At 44.6% G+C, this 17,324-nt stretch overlaps 1 protein-coding gene across 1 annotated transcript in view; it reads right to left on the bottom strand.

Annotated features, from left to right (window-relative positions):
- The window catches only part of numbl (NUMB like endocytic adaptor protein), a 238,207-nt gene that overhangs the window by 197,565 nt on the left and 23,318 nt on the right, over positions 1-17,324 (bottom strand). The window contains exon 2 of the mRNA XM_063063507.1: positions 6,079-6,199. The gene's annotated coding sequence lies outside the window, so the exon portion shown is untranslated. The remainder of the gene's footprint in view (positions 1-6,078; positions 6,200-17,324) is intronic.

Genomic DNA, 17,324 nt, shown 5'->3' with positions numbered 1-17,324 from the left:
CAATCAGGTTTACTATCACCGGCATACGTCGTGAGATTTGTTCACTTTGCGGTAGCAGTACAATGCAGTACATAATAGAGAATACAGCTGTGAATTACAGTATGGTTAATTAGGTAGTGCAAAGAAAGTCCAATTAAAAAAAGTGGAGGCTTGCCGGGCAGCATGGCTTGAAAGGCCGGAAAGGCCTACTCCACACTGCACCACACGTAAGGCAGATTTAGGCCACTCGGCCCATCGCCAACTTTAGAGTTAAAGGGCGCTCCGCTGTTCCCCGCCTCACCACTGTGATCTTTAAGTCTGCGGGTCATAAGCGGTTGACCTCACTCGCCCTCCTGAACTCGCTGACCCATTCTGTTAAGGACGGAGGCACAACAGATGCACGGGGATTCACTCATACCTAGACCGTCGTGGGGACGCTGCCACATAACCACGTGACAGCTGACAGGCGCAAAGAAAGATCCCACAACAGCAATCATCGTCAGTGGCGGCACGAGAGACCACAGATGCTTGAACGAGGAGCCACTCGCAAAGTGCTGGAGGGATTCAGCGGGTCAGGCAGCGTCTATGGAGGGGAATGGACTCTTCACTCTACAACTCCTGATCTCAGTAACTTTTTTATTTGCACAGTTTGTCTTCTTTTGCACATCAGTTGTTTATCAGTCTTTGTGTTTAGCTTTTCATAAATTCTCTTGTACTTGTTTTCAGAAGAAAATGAACCTCAGGGTAGTGTATGGTAACATCTACACAGAAGGCCTCCATTGGTCTGGGTTGCCATGGATGTTGTGTACCAGCTGTCTAGATACGCACGCCAGGGCAATACAATACGGGGAGCAAGCGACTGCCCAAGCAGCAGGCTCCCCCTCTCCACGCATCTGATGAACCCAAAGGAATGACAGAGATGACACAGTTTGGTACCAGCAGTGTTGCAGGAGTTACCAGTCAACATGGAACTCAAAGTAGGACTGCCTTAGGGACTCCCACTCTGGATTTTTCCCTCGGAGGTTTACTCCTGAAGCCTTCCCCATGGATGGGTATAAGAGCAAGGCACTGCGGGTTTAAGTTCTGAGTTTTCCTTCTCCCAGATCTGCTGCCAACCACAGCTGACGAGCCCCATCTGCCTGAAGTGACAAGTTTTAAGGTGCCAGTAACAGCCTTTGCCCCTTCTCCTGGCAGTAGAAATGGTTCCACCACTCTGACTCCTAAGACCAGGAGCTGGACTTGGTTGTCAGAGGCTATTTGACGCACACGCCATTGGGAGCTTTTAATAGGTAGTGGGAGCTTCTCACCACTACCACCCCTGCTATAGCAACCCTGTAACAACATTAGGCAATATATACATACTTCAGTAATAAACTTACTTTGAGATTTTGGGTTAAGACCATCTGGATTGGAATGGGGGAAGAGATGGAACAAGAGGTGGTAAGAGATGGGTGGATCCAGGTGAACTCATGACATTGTTTTGGGTAACGACACAAATGGGCCTCAATGGTGTGGTGTTCCCTCTGTACTGACCCTGCTAGGGCACAGCTTTCCCTCAGAGATGCCTCTCCGAGAGTGCGGTACTCTCTCAAAACACCCTCTCCCTATGACAGTTCACCAGGCACTCAGAAGAACCACTGACAGTGCAGTCCTTAGTTAAGTCTCTCAGGTAGTGTGGCACACCCTCAGGAGAACCTCTGATGGTGAGATACTTCCACCAAACTCTCTCTCTCTCTCTCTCTCCGGCAGTGTGGTACTCCATCAGGAGAACCTCTGACAGTGAGATACCTCCACCAAACAATCAATCTTTTCTTTCTCTCTCTCTCTCTCTCTCTCTCTCTCTCTCTCTCTCTCACACACACTCTCTCTCATATTTCCTCTGGAGAACCTCTGACAGTGAGATACCTCCACCAAACTGTTTCTCTGACAACGCGGCATTCCCTCACGATAATCTCTCTGACAGTGAGATGTCTCTAAGAGACTGTCTCTCTGGCAATGGGGCACTCCCTCAGAAGAGTCTCTCTGACAGTGAGACGTCTCTAAGGAACTTGCTTCAAACAGAGGCTGGTGAATCTGTGGAATCCATTGCTACAAAGATCTGAGGAGGCCAAGTCATTCAATATTTTTAGAGCGGAGGTTAGTAGGTTCTTGAATTAGTCGGGGTGTCAAAGGTTACGGAGAGAAGGCAGGAGAATGGGGTGGAGAGGGATAGTAAATCAGCCATGATGGAATGGCAGAGCAGATGATGGGCCAAATGGCCTAATTCAGCCTCTGTTATGGTTTGTAACTCAAAACATTAAACTAATTCAAAGGAAGATGCAGGAGTCCGGGAATATGAGTCTAACTTCAAGTTTACCTTAGGCGAGGTGTGCACATATCATGTGGTAATGTGATGACGTAGGCAATTAACGTGTTTTTAAATATAACCGTATTGAATAATGTAGACAGCAAAGAATGCTTAATCAAACAATATATTTAAAAGATTACTCAAATATTACTGAAATATTAAATACAAAACAGGTGCAATATTTTATGGTATTATAATTTTCTACTTTACCTTTCCTCTTGTCTGATTCCCCCTCCCACACCCACCTACCTGCTCCATCACCTGGTCTCACCTATCACCAGCCAATCTGTACTCTGCCCCCTCCCCTCACCTTCTTCCCCTTTCCTTTCCAGTTCTGATGAAGGGTCTTGGCCAGCCCGAAACACTGGCTGTTTATTCCTCTCCATAGATGCTGCCTGACCTGCTGAGTTCCCCCAGCACTTTGTGTGTGTTGGTGTTGATGGGTGGTGGGAGATGAGGGCTGAGTGATAGACAATCTGTGCTGCTAAGCTAAATACTGCCCGCAACCTTGGGCAGAACAACATTCAGAAGTTCAAAGTAAATGTTATCATCAAAGTACATATATGTCACCATATACAACCCTGAGATTCATTTTTCTGCGGGCATACTCAATAAATCTGTAGAATAATAAGCATAACAGAACCAGTGAAAGACTGCCCAACTAGACCATTCAACTAGAGTGCAGAAGACAACGAGCTGTGCAAATACAAAAGGAAGAAATAATAAGTAAATAAGCAATAAATATCGAGAACATGAGATGAAGAGTCCTTGAAAGTGAGTCTAATGTTTGTGGAAACATTTCAATGATGGGGCAAGTGAAGTTATTCCCTTTGGTTCAAGAGCCTGATGGACAGGGGTAACACCTACTCCTGAACCTGGTGGTGTGAGTCCTGAGGCTCCTGTACCTTCTACCTGATGGCAGAAGAGAGCATGTCCTGGGTGGTGGGGGTCCCCAATGACGGATACTGCTTTCCTACAGCAATGCTTCATGTAGATATGCTCAATGGTTGGGAGGGCTTTACCCGCGATGGACTGGGCCAAATCCACTATGTTTTGCAGGACTTTCCATTCCAGGACATTGGTGGTTCAATACCAGGCTGTGATGGAGCCAGTCAATATACCCTCCATAAGAATCTAAAGAGGTTTGTCGAAGTTTTAGATATTGTGCCAAATCTCCGTAAACTCCTAAGGAAGTAGAGGTGCTGCTGTACTTTCTTCATAATTGAAGTAAAACACGATGGCACTGGTGATCATTGACGTTCTGCAGGCTGCAGACAGTTCAGGTGTGTGAGCAACACACACTGAGTGTTAAGGAACAAACTTCCTTCTTATGTAGTCCTTTGTTTCTTCCACTTCTCACCTCCCAGGGTCTCACATCAGCTAACCCCCAGATTGTACTCTTCGCCCACACTCATCATCATCATTATGTGCCCTATCGTATGACATCATCATTATGTGCTGTGCCACATGACGTGGGTGAGCATAGTCTTCAAGACCATGATTGTTCCTGGCAAGTTTTTCTGCAGAACTGGTTTATCATTGCCTCTGGGTAGTGTCTTTACAAGATGGGTGACCCCAGCCATTATCAATACTCTTCAGAGATTGTCTGCCTGGGGTCAGTGGTCACATAACCAGGACTTGTGATCTGCACCGGCTGCTCATACGACCGTCCACCACCTGCTCCCATGGCTTCATGTGACCCTGGTTGGGCGAAGGGGGGGCTAAGCAGATGCTACACCTTGCCCAATGATGACCTGCAGAGTGGAGGGAAGGAGCGACTTACACCTCCTTTGGTAGGGACGCACCTCCACCCCACCACACACAACCACACCAGCTGGGATATTTAGAGTGGCCGATTAACCCACTGACCCAGATGTCATTGGGTGTGGGAGGAGATCAGACCACATGGGGTGGGGGAACCCATGAAAATCACAGGGGGAATTTGTAAACTCCACACACACACACACACGAGGCAGCGGTGCCACTAGTTATGCCACTGTGTCACCCCAGTGGTGGACAAACAAGAAATAGACAAGCTCTCTCCTTGTTGCTACCATCAAGAAGAAGGTACAGGAGCCTCATGTCCCACACCACCAGCTGCAGGAACAGATTCCACCTCTCAACCATCAGGCTCTTGAACCAAAAGGGATAACTTCACTCAACTTCACTTGAGTTGTTCCCACAACCAACTGACTCACGTTCAAGGCCTCTTCATCCCAAATTTTCAATATTTATTGTTTATTTGCTTATTATTATTATTTCTTCTTTTTCTATTTGCACAGTTTGTTGTCATCTGCACTCGGGTTGAACACCCTAGCTGGGCAGTCTTTCATTGATTCTGTTATGGTTATTATTCTGTATATTTAATGAAAAATCTTCCAAGAGGATCACAACTTTGTCATGGTTAGAAGACTTGTAGGCCTCAATGACCCAGAGAATTATGTTGTCTGGAGTCGGGACTTTGTGCTTTGGCTCTTGGTGGGGTCACCCACGTCAAACAGGTCAAAGGGTAGAGGCCAGATTCAGAGTGGTCCACAGGTCCTCCAGGTTTGGGGGTTCAGCTCACGGCAACAACCCCAACTACTCAAACAAAACTGTTACCGAAATAGCAATGGAGAATCCTTCTGCATCTGAGTGCAACGGTATTCCTGAGTCTTCACCCGGGACTTGCATGTCTGACAGTAGTGAAAACTGAGAGGAAGCTACTGACACAATGAACTCCACCAGAGATGAAGGACCTTCTCTGCTGCCCTAAACACCAGCGGTGTAACAGGAAGCCCAGTGAGGACTATAAAATGAATATCTGGGTTGTTTATGGGAGTTTGAAAATATATTTACTTTGAACTTTGAACATAGCAACTTAAACACCATAAAATGGTATGATTACTCAAGGAAAATTTGAGTTGAGCTATGTCAGAGAGATCAGAGTAGGTGAGCACTAATCTGAGTAGATTTGAAAGGAGGCGGGGGTGAGGTTGAGGGAGCTCAGCTGGTCAAAGAGTGGAGGAACTGGGGAAATGGAAGTTGTTTATTATTCCCACAGGTACTGAGTACAGTGGAAAGATCGCTTTGCATACTGTTTATAGCAGGGTTCCCAATCTGGGGTCCAGGAAGCCCTTGGTTCATAGTAGGGGTCCATGGCATAAAATAGTTCATACAGATCAAATCATTACACAGTGCATTGAGGTAAAACAAGGTCAAACAATAACAGACACAGAATAAAGTGTAACAACTACACAGAAAGTGCAGTAAGGTGCAGGATCATATTGGGGTAATGGATCTCACAACTTGCCCACCACCTCTCCCTGGTTCTGGGTCACTCAAGAGTCTGATAACAGTGGTATAGAAGCCTGTGGGACGTGAGATGTGCTTTCAAACTTTTGTATCTTCTGCCCGATGAGAGGGGGGGAGAAGACAGAACGTCTGGGTGGGTGGGGGTCTTTGATTATTCTGGCTCCTTCACTGAGACGGTGGGAAGTGTAGACAGGGTCCATGGAGGGGAGTGGTACCCGTGATGTGCTGAGATGAGTCCACAACTCTCTCTAGGTTCTTGAGGTCACAACCAGAGCAGTTGCCGTACTAAGCCGTGATACGTCTGGAAAGGACGCACCCAGAAAAATTGGTGAGTGTTGATGGGAGACTAGCCAAGTGGATAGAACTGAAGGCTTGGTGATGTTGGGAAGTCGAGATAAGACTAAGGTCAGTGTTGCTCAGAGAGGTAATAATGTTGATTACAGAAAGAACTATCTTACCCAGTGGCCTGGCTGCATCCTCTAACGTGACTGCAGTGTAGTACTGTCGCCGTTTGCCTGGAAGTGGGGTTCCCTTGTCCTCTACCCACTTGGTTGTAGACGGCCGGGTTGAAACCAGTATCTAAATTGGAGAAGAAAATTTGGGATGAAGACTGCAGCTCGTTCTCCACATATTCTCCATTTCTGCCCCTTCCCAACCCCACCACCCTCCATCCCTGTTTGAGCAAGCAATATGTTTTAAACGTCTGGATCAAGGAGCAAATTTATTTACCATATACATTAACACCTATTAAGAATTTATGTTGGTCTGGGTTCGACATGCAACAAAATTTTTTTTTAAACAGTACCGGTGACCAGGTTCAATATACAGTATACAGTCTGAGCTTCTTACTCCTTACAATTTAATATAGGAGAATGTATATCGTATACAACCTGAAACTCCTACTCTTCACAGACAATTTAATATAGGAGAATGTATACAGTATTCTGCCTGAAATTCTCACTCTTCACAATTTAATATTAGAGAATGTATACAGCCTGAAATTCTTACTCTTCACAGACAGTTTAATATCAGAGAATGTATACAGTATACAACCTGAAATGCATACGCTTCAGTGACAATTTAACATCAGACTGTGTACAGTATACAACCTGAAATTCATATGCTTCACTGACAATTTAATATCAGAGAATGTATACTGTATACAACCTGAAATTCTTACTCTTCACAGACATCCACAAAACATGAAAAAACCCCGAAGAATGAATGTTTATGCAAACAACAGGTTTCTCTTCATGTTTCAATATATGACAAATATCTTCCCCACTGCCATCGGATTTCTGAATGGACATTGAACCCATGAACATTACCTCACCTCTTATACACAAATACTTGCTATAATTTATGCTTTTTTCTATTATTATGTATTGCATTGTACTGCTGCCACTAAACCAACAAATTTCACAACATATGCTGGTGATATTAAACCTGATTCTGATTAAAGCTAATCTTTAGATTCAAATTCCCAATCATTTATTTATCACACGTACATAAAAACATAGGGTGAAAGGTGTCGTCTGCGTCAATGGCCAGCAGTCCAGGGATGGGTGGGCGAGGGGGGAGCCCGCAAGTGTGCCATGCTTCTGGCACCTTCATAGCATGCCCCGAACTTACTAACCTTAACCTGGACGTCTTTGGAATGCGGGAGGAAAGCCACGCGGTCACGGGGAAGAAAGCATATAAAGTCCTTCCCGACAGCAGTGGGAATTGAACCGTGACCTGTGATGCACCAACCACTACGCTACCATGCCTTCTGATCACTTTTACATTGACAGCGGCTGGAATCAAACCCAGTTAGTAACGTTATGCCAGCCACTAACCTACCCTTCCCAAGGTATCTGCTCAAGCGATGTCCCCTTTGAAGAAGATTACCTCCCCTTTTCAATGGGAGTTCTGTGAAGAGGTGCAGAGGGGTGGAAGGGGAAATTCTTCTTACATAGTTCTGTATTTTTTATATAATTCTTTATAATTGTGGGATGCTGTTTTTTGTATTGAGATACTCGCCACCCAGCAATCCCCCGATTTAACCCCAGCCCAATCACGGGACCATTTACAATGACCAATTAACCTACCAACTCTGGGAGGAAACCCACACAGTCATGGGAAGAACAAAACTCCTTACAGACAGCGGTGGGAATTGAACCCGGGTCACTGGTACTGCAGAGCGTTGTGCTAACCACTACGCTACCGTGCTGCCCCACAATTTATTCTTGTAAATTTTTCTTCTTAGGATTTATTTTGATAATGATAGGAAAAAGGGATACTAAACACAAATATGAGAGATTCTGTGGACACTGGAAATCCAGAGCAACACACACAAAATGCTGGAGGAACTCAGCAGGTCAGGCAGCATCTATAGAGAGGAATACACGGTTGACAGTTTGGGCCAAGACCTTTAATCAGAACTGAGAAGGGGTGGGGGGAAGATGCCAGAATAAAAAGGTGGGACGGAGGAGGAGGAGACTAACTGGAAGGTGATGGGTGAAGCCAGGTGGGTGAGAAAGGTCAAGGGCTGGAGAGGAAGGAATCTGATAGGAGAGGAGAGTGGACCGCAGGATAAAGGGGAGGGAGGAGGAGGGGACCCAGGGGGAGGTGACAGGCAGGTGAGAACAAGGAAAAGGTCAGAGAGGGGAATGGATGGTGGTGGGGGTGGAGTTTTGTTCGCCAGAAGAAATTGATATTCATTCCATGAGACTGGATCATACCCAGACAGAATTTAAGGTGTTGCTCCTCCACCCTGAGGGTGGCCTCATCCTGGCACAAGAGGCCATGGACTGACACGTCAGAAAGGGAATGGGAACAGGAATGGGAATGGGAATTAAAATACTTGGCTAGTCGCACTTGTGGTGGATGGCGCAGTGGTGCTCCACGAAGCAGTCCCCCAATTTGCGATTGGTCTCACTGATGTAGAGGCACTCGATACAATAGACGGCCCCAGCGGATTCGCCATTGCACAAAACCCTCAAGAGAATACAGATCCCCTAACCTTCCCAACAATCATCCGCCTGCCAATATCACGCAGAGCGATGAGCTGGACAAGGTGTTGCACCGGTGCCTGTAGACTCTTGCTGCGGTTGGGGTCTCTCCTTCATTCTGGGACGCCTTCAGCACCACCCTCACTCATCTGACTTGACGCAAACCACGCATTTCACAGTGTGTTTCAATGTACATGTGACAAATAAAGCTAATATCTCTTTACAGATCTACACAAAAGTACTTTAATTGGTTGGAAGCATTTTGTAAGGTGTTGGTCGCGGTCGGCCATGGATGTTACGTCCTAGCTATCTACGTTGTCGGTGCAGCGCCGTCTGTGGCTAACAAGACGAAAGTGAGGGAGGTAGTCTCTTCTGCAAAGATCACATCTGTAAGTGGTCTCGGCTCTGCTGGAGATGCAGTGTTCCCTCCTATGGGCCCATCTGTCAATTTCAGGAATTAAAGGCCTAACGTAATATATAGTCTCAGAGTGTTTCCCCATCTGGTATGGACGGCTGCAAGTTCCTCGCAGGACTTTATGTTGATGTCCAGAGGCTTCACGTCCCGCTTGCAGACATTGTAGTAGTGCAGTTGTGGGCAGCCAGTGGTTCTCTTGCCTGAGCCTACAGTTTATGAAGGGTGATGTTGGCCAGAAAATCTTCCACTTTCCCTCTCCTTAAAACAAAACCTAACTCTCAATAAACACAGATGGTTCTCTAGATGCTTCAAATCCAGAGCAACAGACAGAAAATGCTGGAGAAACTCAGCAGGTCAGGCAGCATCTATGGAAATGAATAAACAGTCGACATTCCAGGCTGAAACCCTTCTTCAGGACTGAGAAGGAAGGGGGAAGAAGCCAGAATAAGGTGTGGGGAAAGGAAGGAGAACAAACTAGAAGATGATTGGTAAAGGCAGGTGAGTGGGGGAAGGGGACATAAAGTAAGAAGCTGGGTGGTGATAGGTGGGAATAGGTAAAAAGCTGAAGAAGAACAAACCTGATAGGAGAGCAGACCATAGAAGAAAGGGAAGGAGGAAGCTGAAGAAATCGATGTTCATGACATCTGCTTGGAGGCCAGCCAGATGGAATATAAGGGATTGCTGACAACGCCAACGGACAATGTGCTGAAGGAACTCAGCTGGTCAAGCAGCATGTGGGGGAGGGAAGGCAATTGTCATAGTCTGAATTCAAATGTTGGCAATATCTTTCCCTTCCCCCACTTCGATAGCTTGTGAATCTTTGTGTGTAGTTTTCCACTGATTCAGGAAGAAAGTACAAAAGCCTCAGGACTCACACAACCGGGTTCAGGACCAGTTATTACTCTACAACCATCAGGCTCCTGAACCAGTGTGGATAACTTCACTCACCACAATGAGCCTCAGGTCCCACACCACCAGGTTCAGGAACAGTTATTACCCCACAACCATCAGGCTCCTGAACCAGTGTGGATAACTTCACTCACCACAATGAGCCTCAGGTCCCACACCACCAGGTTCAGGAACAGTTATTACCCCACAACCATCAGGCTCCTGAACCAGTGTGGATAACTTCACTCACCACAATGAGCCTCAGGTCCCACACCACCAGGTTCAGGAACAGTTAATACCCCACAACCATCAGACTCCTGAACCAGTGTGGATAACTTCACTCACCACAACTCTGAACTGATTCCACAAACTATGGATTCATTTTCAAGGACTCTACAACTCATGTTTGTTTGTTTGTTTGTTTATTTATTTATTTTATTTGCACGAATTGTTGTCTTCTGCCCAAGTTGGTGTGGTCTTTCACTGATTCTATTATGGTTATTTTTCTAATGGATTTATTGAGTATGCCCACAAGAAAATGAATCTCAGTTAACATATATGTATTTTGAATTTTGGACTTTGAAAATTAATCTCAATGTAAAATTTATTTGAAATAAATTTATTATTAAAGTACATAAATGTTAATTTTCTTGTAGGCATTCACAGAGCAAAGGAAATACCACAGAATCCATGAAAAACTACACACAAAGATGGACAAAGAACCAATGTGCAAAAGATGACAAACCATGAAAATCCAATCAATCCATCAATAAATCAATAACACTGGACAACAAATTTTTTCAAAAGTCTTGCTTCTTCAGAATTTTTTTTTGTTTATGATAGACTGCTTGAAGATAAACATCAATATAATTTCAGGCTACTTGTATCACGTAGGAATTTGGAGAAACAACAAATTAACCGCAATGTCCTGGTGAAACCTTTCACCATGCTCATCACGACAGTGCCAAGATTTGCAGGGAAGAAGTCTAAATGGGAATGCAGAAAATGAATCTTTAGTGACATGTTGCACTTCATGGTTTTGTATGCTTGAAGCATGCTTTCAACCAGCTGAACGTAGTTTGGTGCTCTGTAGATGCCGAGAAAAATTTCAGCAACTTCCTCGAATGCCTTCCATGTGATTTTCTCCGGTCCCACTAGAAATTCTTCAAATTGACTGTCATTGATGACCTGTTTGATTTGTGGACCAACAAAAATGCTTTCCTTAATCTTGGCATCAGTTATTCTGGGAAGCATCCATCTCAAATACCAAAATCCTTCACAGAAATTTTTGTGCCTGGTGATAGCAAATTCCATCCTTACAGTCCTGAACCCAATAATTATTACTAAACCTGTCCTACCATGCAGCAGCCGCACCACCTAAGCGTGTCCAAGATAGGAAACTTTCCAGCTTACATTGTAGGCAACATTTTAATTGACTTGAATTATGAATTGAAATAATAAACATAAGTTTATTAAAAAATGGTGCGTGATAGGGAAATTTCATGGTGTCTTCATGACCAGTAGCCCAAAATTCATAAGATATACCTAAAGGTATTCAGGAAGCAAAATCTTTGTTGTCCAGTGTAATACCACGAACATGAGCTGTAGAGTCATTGAAAGTGAGTCTGTCACTGTGGAATCAGTTCAGAGTTGTGGTGAGTGAAGTTATCCACACCGGTTCAGGAGCCTGATGGTTGTGGGGTAATAACTGTTCCTGAACCTGCTGGTGTGGGACCTGAGGCTCATTGTGGTGAGTGAAGTTATCCACACTGGTTCAGGAGCCTGATGGTTGTGGGGTAATAACTGTTCCTGAACCTGGTGGTCTGGGACCTGAGGCTCATTGTGGTGAGTGAAGTTATCCACACTGGTTCAGGAGCCTGATGGTTGTGGGGTAATAACTGTTCCTGAACCTGGTGGTGTGGGACCTGAGGCTCATTGTGGTGGGTGAAGTCATCCACACTGGTTCAGGAGCCTGATGGTTGTGGGGTAATAACTGTTCCTGAACCTGGTGGTGTGGGGCCTCAGGCCCCTGTACCTCCTCCGCAATGGTAGCAGTGAGAAGAGAGCAAGGCCTGGATGTTGGTAATCTTTGATGTTGGATTTTTTTTTGCAAGATAGCATATGATGACAGAAAACCATAAGACATAGGAGTAGAATTAGTCCATTCAGCCCATCGAGTCTGTTCTGCCATTCCATCATGACTGATCCCGGATCCCACTCAACCCCGTACACCTGCCTTCTCGCCATATCCTTTGATGCCCTGACCGATCAAGACACTATCAACTTCTGCTTTAAACATATCCATGGTCTGGGCCTCCCCGGCAGTCTGTGGCAGTGTATTCCATAGATTCACTACTCCAGGCTAAAAAAAAATCCTCTCCACATCCACCTTATCTAATCTTTTCAACATTCAATGAGATCCTCTCACATCCTTCTAAATTCCAGTGAGTAGAGACCCAAAGCTGCCAAACTCTCCTCATACGTTAATCCTTTCATTCCCGGAATCATCCTCATGAATCTCCCCTGGACTATCCAATGACAACACATCCTTTCTGAGATATGGGATCTTAAACTGTTGACAATACTCCAAGTGCGATTTGACTAGTGTCTTATAAAGCCTCAGCATTATCTCCTTGTTTTTATATTCTACTCCCCTTGAAATAAACACTAGCATTGCATTTGCGTTCTTTACCACAGACTTACCTGTAAATTAACCTTCCGGGAGTCTTGCACAAGGACTCCCAAGTCCCTCTGCACCTCTGATATTTGAATTTTCTCCCCATTTCGATAACAGTCTGCACCATTGTTCCTTTTACCAAAATGCAATGTCATACATTTCCCAACACTGTATTCCGTCTGCCAATTTTTTGCCCATTCTTCCAATTTGTCTAAGTCCTGCTGCAATCACATTGCTTCCTCAGCACTACCTACCCCTCCTCCTATTTTCGTATCATCTGTAAACTTTGCCACAAAACCATCAATTATCAAAATCACTAACAAACAATATGAAAAGTAGCAGTCCACAATACTGACCCCTGAGGAACACCACTAGTCACTGACATCCAACCAGAAAAGGGCCCCTTTTATTCCCACTCACTGCCTCCTGCCTGTCAGCCATTCCTCTATCCATGCCAGTATCTTTCCTGTAATGCCTCATGTGTGGCACCTTATCAAATGCCTTCTGAAAATCCAAGCAAATGACAACCACTGCCTCTCCTTTGTCCACCCTGCTTGTTACTTCCTTGAAAAACTCTAACAGATTTGTCAGGCAAGATTTCCCTTTACAGAAACCATACTGACTTTGACTTATTTTATCATTAATCTCCAAATACCCCAAAACCTCATCCTTAATAATAGACTCCAACACTTTCTCAACCGCTGAGGTTAGGATAATTGGCCTATAATTTCCTTTATTTTGCCTTCCTCACTTCTTAAAGAGTGGAGTAACATTTGCAATCTTCTAGTCCTCTGGGACCATGCCAGAATCAAATGATTCTTGAAAGATCATACACAATGCATCCGTTATCTCTTCAGCAAACTCTCTCAGGACTCTGGGATGTAGTCCATCTGGCCCTGGTGACTTATCTACCTTAAGACCTTTGAGTTTGCTAAGCTCTTTTTCCTTTGTAATAGCAATGACGCTCACTCCTGCTCCCTGACACTCACAGACCTCTGGCACACTGCTAGTGTCTTCCACAGTGAAGGCTGATGCAAAGTCCCCATTAAGTTCATCTGCCATTTCTTTGACCCCCATTACTACCTCACCAGCATCATTTTTCAGTGGTCCAATATCAACTCTCATCTCCTTATTACTCTTTATATAACTGAAAAAACTTTTAGTATCCTGCCTTATATTATTGACTAGTTTGCCGTCGTCTTTTCTCTTCTTATAGCATTTTTAGTTGCCTTTTGTTGGATTCTAAAAGTTTCCCAATTATCCAACTTTCCACTCGCTTTTACTACCTTATATGCCCTTTCCTTGGCTTTTATGCAGTCCTTATCTTCCCTTGTCAGTCATGGTTGTCTATCCCTGCCATTTGAGAACTTCTTCTCCTGTGGGACATATCTAACCTGCGCCTGGTGAACTATTCCCAGAAACTTCAGCCACCTCTGCTCTGCCAACATCTCCACTAGTATCCTCCTCCAATTCATCTAGGCAAGCTCCTCTCTCATGCCTCTGTAATTCCCTTTATTCCATTGTGATACTGATACATCTGACTTGTGCTTCCCCCTCTCAAATTGCACATAAGCACAGTATTACACAAAAGTCTCAGGCATACACACACATATACATACACACACACACACACACACACACACACACACACACATTTTTTATATATGTATATATAGATAGATAGATAGCTGGGGTGCATAAGACTTTTACACAGTACTGTATTTGTCAACATGGAGCGGAGAGTAAGTCTGTAAATCTGTCGGGAGCAAAGGATTTTGGAATGGTGAAGGTGGAGTACCGTGGGAGGAACGTGGGACAAGTGGCAGAGAAGGTGTGTTAGGGATGGGGGTTGGCACGGGTGCAAACACACTCAGCCCTGAGACACCAGGCAAGGTCATTTGATTCCAAACTATTGATCATTTCAGAATGTCTCTCTGGTGCTTCCCACTCCCTCCTCTCTCTCTTCCCCTTTTCCCAACCATGATTCCCCTCGCCCTGTCCCCTTCCCACTCTCAGTCCACAAAAAAGACCCATATCAGAATCAGGTTTATCATCACTCACGTACGTCATGAAATTTGTTCTTTTTTGTGGCAGCAGTACAGTGCAATACATAAAGTTACTACAATACTGTGCACCCTAGCTACATACACACAGTTTGTGCCTAAACCTTTTTCACAGTACTATACTTTGATAATAAATTTATTTTGATGAACTTTGTGATGGTTCTGAACCCACTAAGTTCCTAAAACATATCGTTTGTTCCTCTGCAGTCCAGTATCGACTATCTCCAAATCTAACTATGTCAGTATATATTGTCTGCACTGGACGGAAATTTTAAATTTTCCAAAATTGTTGCTTCTGGAGAATTTTTCTGTGATTTTGATAGATCACTCAAGGCTGAACACAAATATAACTTCAGACTATTTGTATCACGTAGGAATTTGGGGAAACAAGAAATTAACATAGAAACATAGAAAACCTATAGCACAATACAGGCCCTTTGGCCCACAAAGCTGTGCTGAACATGTTCCTACCTTAGAACTACCTAGGCTTTACCCATAGCCCTCTGTTTTTCTAAGCTCCATGCATCCATCCAGGAGTCTCTTAAAAGATCCTGTTGTTTCTGCCTCCACCACTGCCGCCGGCAGCCCATTCCACGCACTCACCACTCTGCGTAAAAATCTTACCTCTGATTATCTCCTCTATACCTACTTCCAAGCACCTTAAAACTATGCCCTCTTGTGCTAACTATTTCAGACCTGGATCAATGCCTCTCATTATCTTGTACACCTTTATCAGGTCACCTCCCATCCTCTGTCGCTCCAAAGAGAAAAGGCCGAGTTGCTCCCCGATCCAGGCAAAATCCTTGCAAATCTCCTCTGCACCCTTTCTATGGTTTCCACGTCCTTCCTGTAGCGAGGCGACCAGAATTGAGCATGGTACTCCAAGTGGGGTCTGACTAGGGTCCTATATAGCTGCAACATTACTCTCGGCTCTTAAACTCAATCCCACGATTGATGTATGCCTTCTTAACCATGGAATCAACCTGCGTAGCAGCTTTGAGTGTCCGATGGACTCAGACCCCAAGATCCTTCTGATCCTCCACACTGCCAAGAGTCTTACCATTAACACTATATTCTGCCATCATATTTGACCTACCAAAATGAACCCTCCCACACTTATCTGGGTTGAACTCCATCTGCCACTTCTCAGCCCAGTTTTGCATCCTATCAACGTCCCATTGTAACCTCTGACAGTCCTCCACACTATCCACAACACACCCAACCTTTGTGTCATCAGCAAATTTACTAACCTATCCCTCCACTTCTTCATCCAGGTCATTTATAAAATTCACGGGAGAAGGGGTCCTAGAACAGATCCCTGAGGCACACCACTGGTCGCCAACCTCCATGCAGAATATAACCCGTCTACAACCACTCTTTGCCTTCTGTGGGCAAGCCAGTTCTGGATCCACAGAGCAATGTGCCCTTGGATCCCATGCCTCCTTACTTTCTCAATAAGCCTTGCATGGGGTACCTTATCAAATGCCGTGCTGAAATCCATATACACTACATCTATGGCTCTACCTTCATCAATGTGTTTAGTCACATTCTCAAAAAACTCAATCAGGCTCGTAAGGCACGACCTGCCTTTGACAAAGTCATGCTGACTATTCCTAATCATATTGTGCCTCTCCAAATGTTCATAAATCCTGCCTTTCAGGATCTTCTCCATCAACTCACCAACCACTGAAGTAAGTCTCACTGGCCTATAATTTCCTGGGCTATCCCTACTCCCTTTCTTGTATAAGGGAACAACATCTGCAACCCTCCAATCCTCTGGAACCTCTCCCGTCCTCAATGATGATGCAAAGATCATCACCAGAGGCTCAGCAATCTCCTCCCTCGCTTCCCACAGTAGCCTGCGGTACATCCCATCCGATCCCAGTATCCCACTTGATGCTTTCCAAAAGCTCCAGCACATCCTCTTTCTTAATATCTACATGCTCAAGCTTTTCAGTCCACTGCAAGTCATCCCTACAATCGCCAAGATCCTTTTCCGTCGTGATACTGAAGCAAAGTATTCATTAAGTACCTCTGCTATCTCCTCCAGTTCCATACACACTTTTCCACTGTCACACTTGATTGGTTCTATTCTCTCACATCTTATCTTCTTGCTCTTCACATACTTGTAGAATGCCTTAGGGTTTTCCTTAATCCTGTCCGCCAAGGCCTTCTCATGGCCCCTTCTGGCTCTCCTAATTTCCTTCTTAAGCTCCTTCCTACTAGCCTTATAATCTTCTAGATTCTTATCATTACCTAATTGTTTGAACCTTTTGTAAGCTCTTGTTTTCTTGACTAGATTTACAACAGCCTTTGTGCACCACGGATCTTGTCCCCTACCTTCCTTTCCATGTCTCATTGGAACGTACCTACTCAGAACCTCACGCAAATATCCCCTGAACATTTGCCACATTTCTTCTGTACGTTTCCCTGAGAACATCTGTTTCCAATTTATGCTTCCAAGTTCCTGCCTGATAGCCTATTTCCCTTTACTCCAATTAAACGTTTCCCTGACTTTTACTGAATATGTTTAATTGCATAATGGTGCTAATGCTTTACAATAGCTCAACTAAGCTAAAAATGTTTTGTTGATGATTTTCATTTGTACTCAGTGTCTGAGGCTTCTTGCTTAAGTGTCCAACAATAATCAGCCAGCATTGATGGATTC

Source organism: Mobula hypostoma, chromosome 12, assembly GCF_963921235.1.
Source record: "Mobula hypostoma chromosome 12, sMobHyp1.1, whole genome shotgun sequence".
NCBI lineage: Eukaryota > Metazoa > Chordata > Chondrichthyes > Myliobatiformes > Myliobatidae > Mobula > Mobula hypostoma.
The sequence above is the reverse complement of the archived record's forward strand: the minus strand, read 5'-3'. Positions and strand labels throughout refer to the sequence as shown.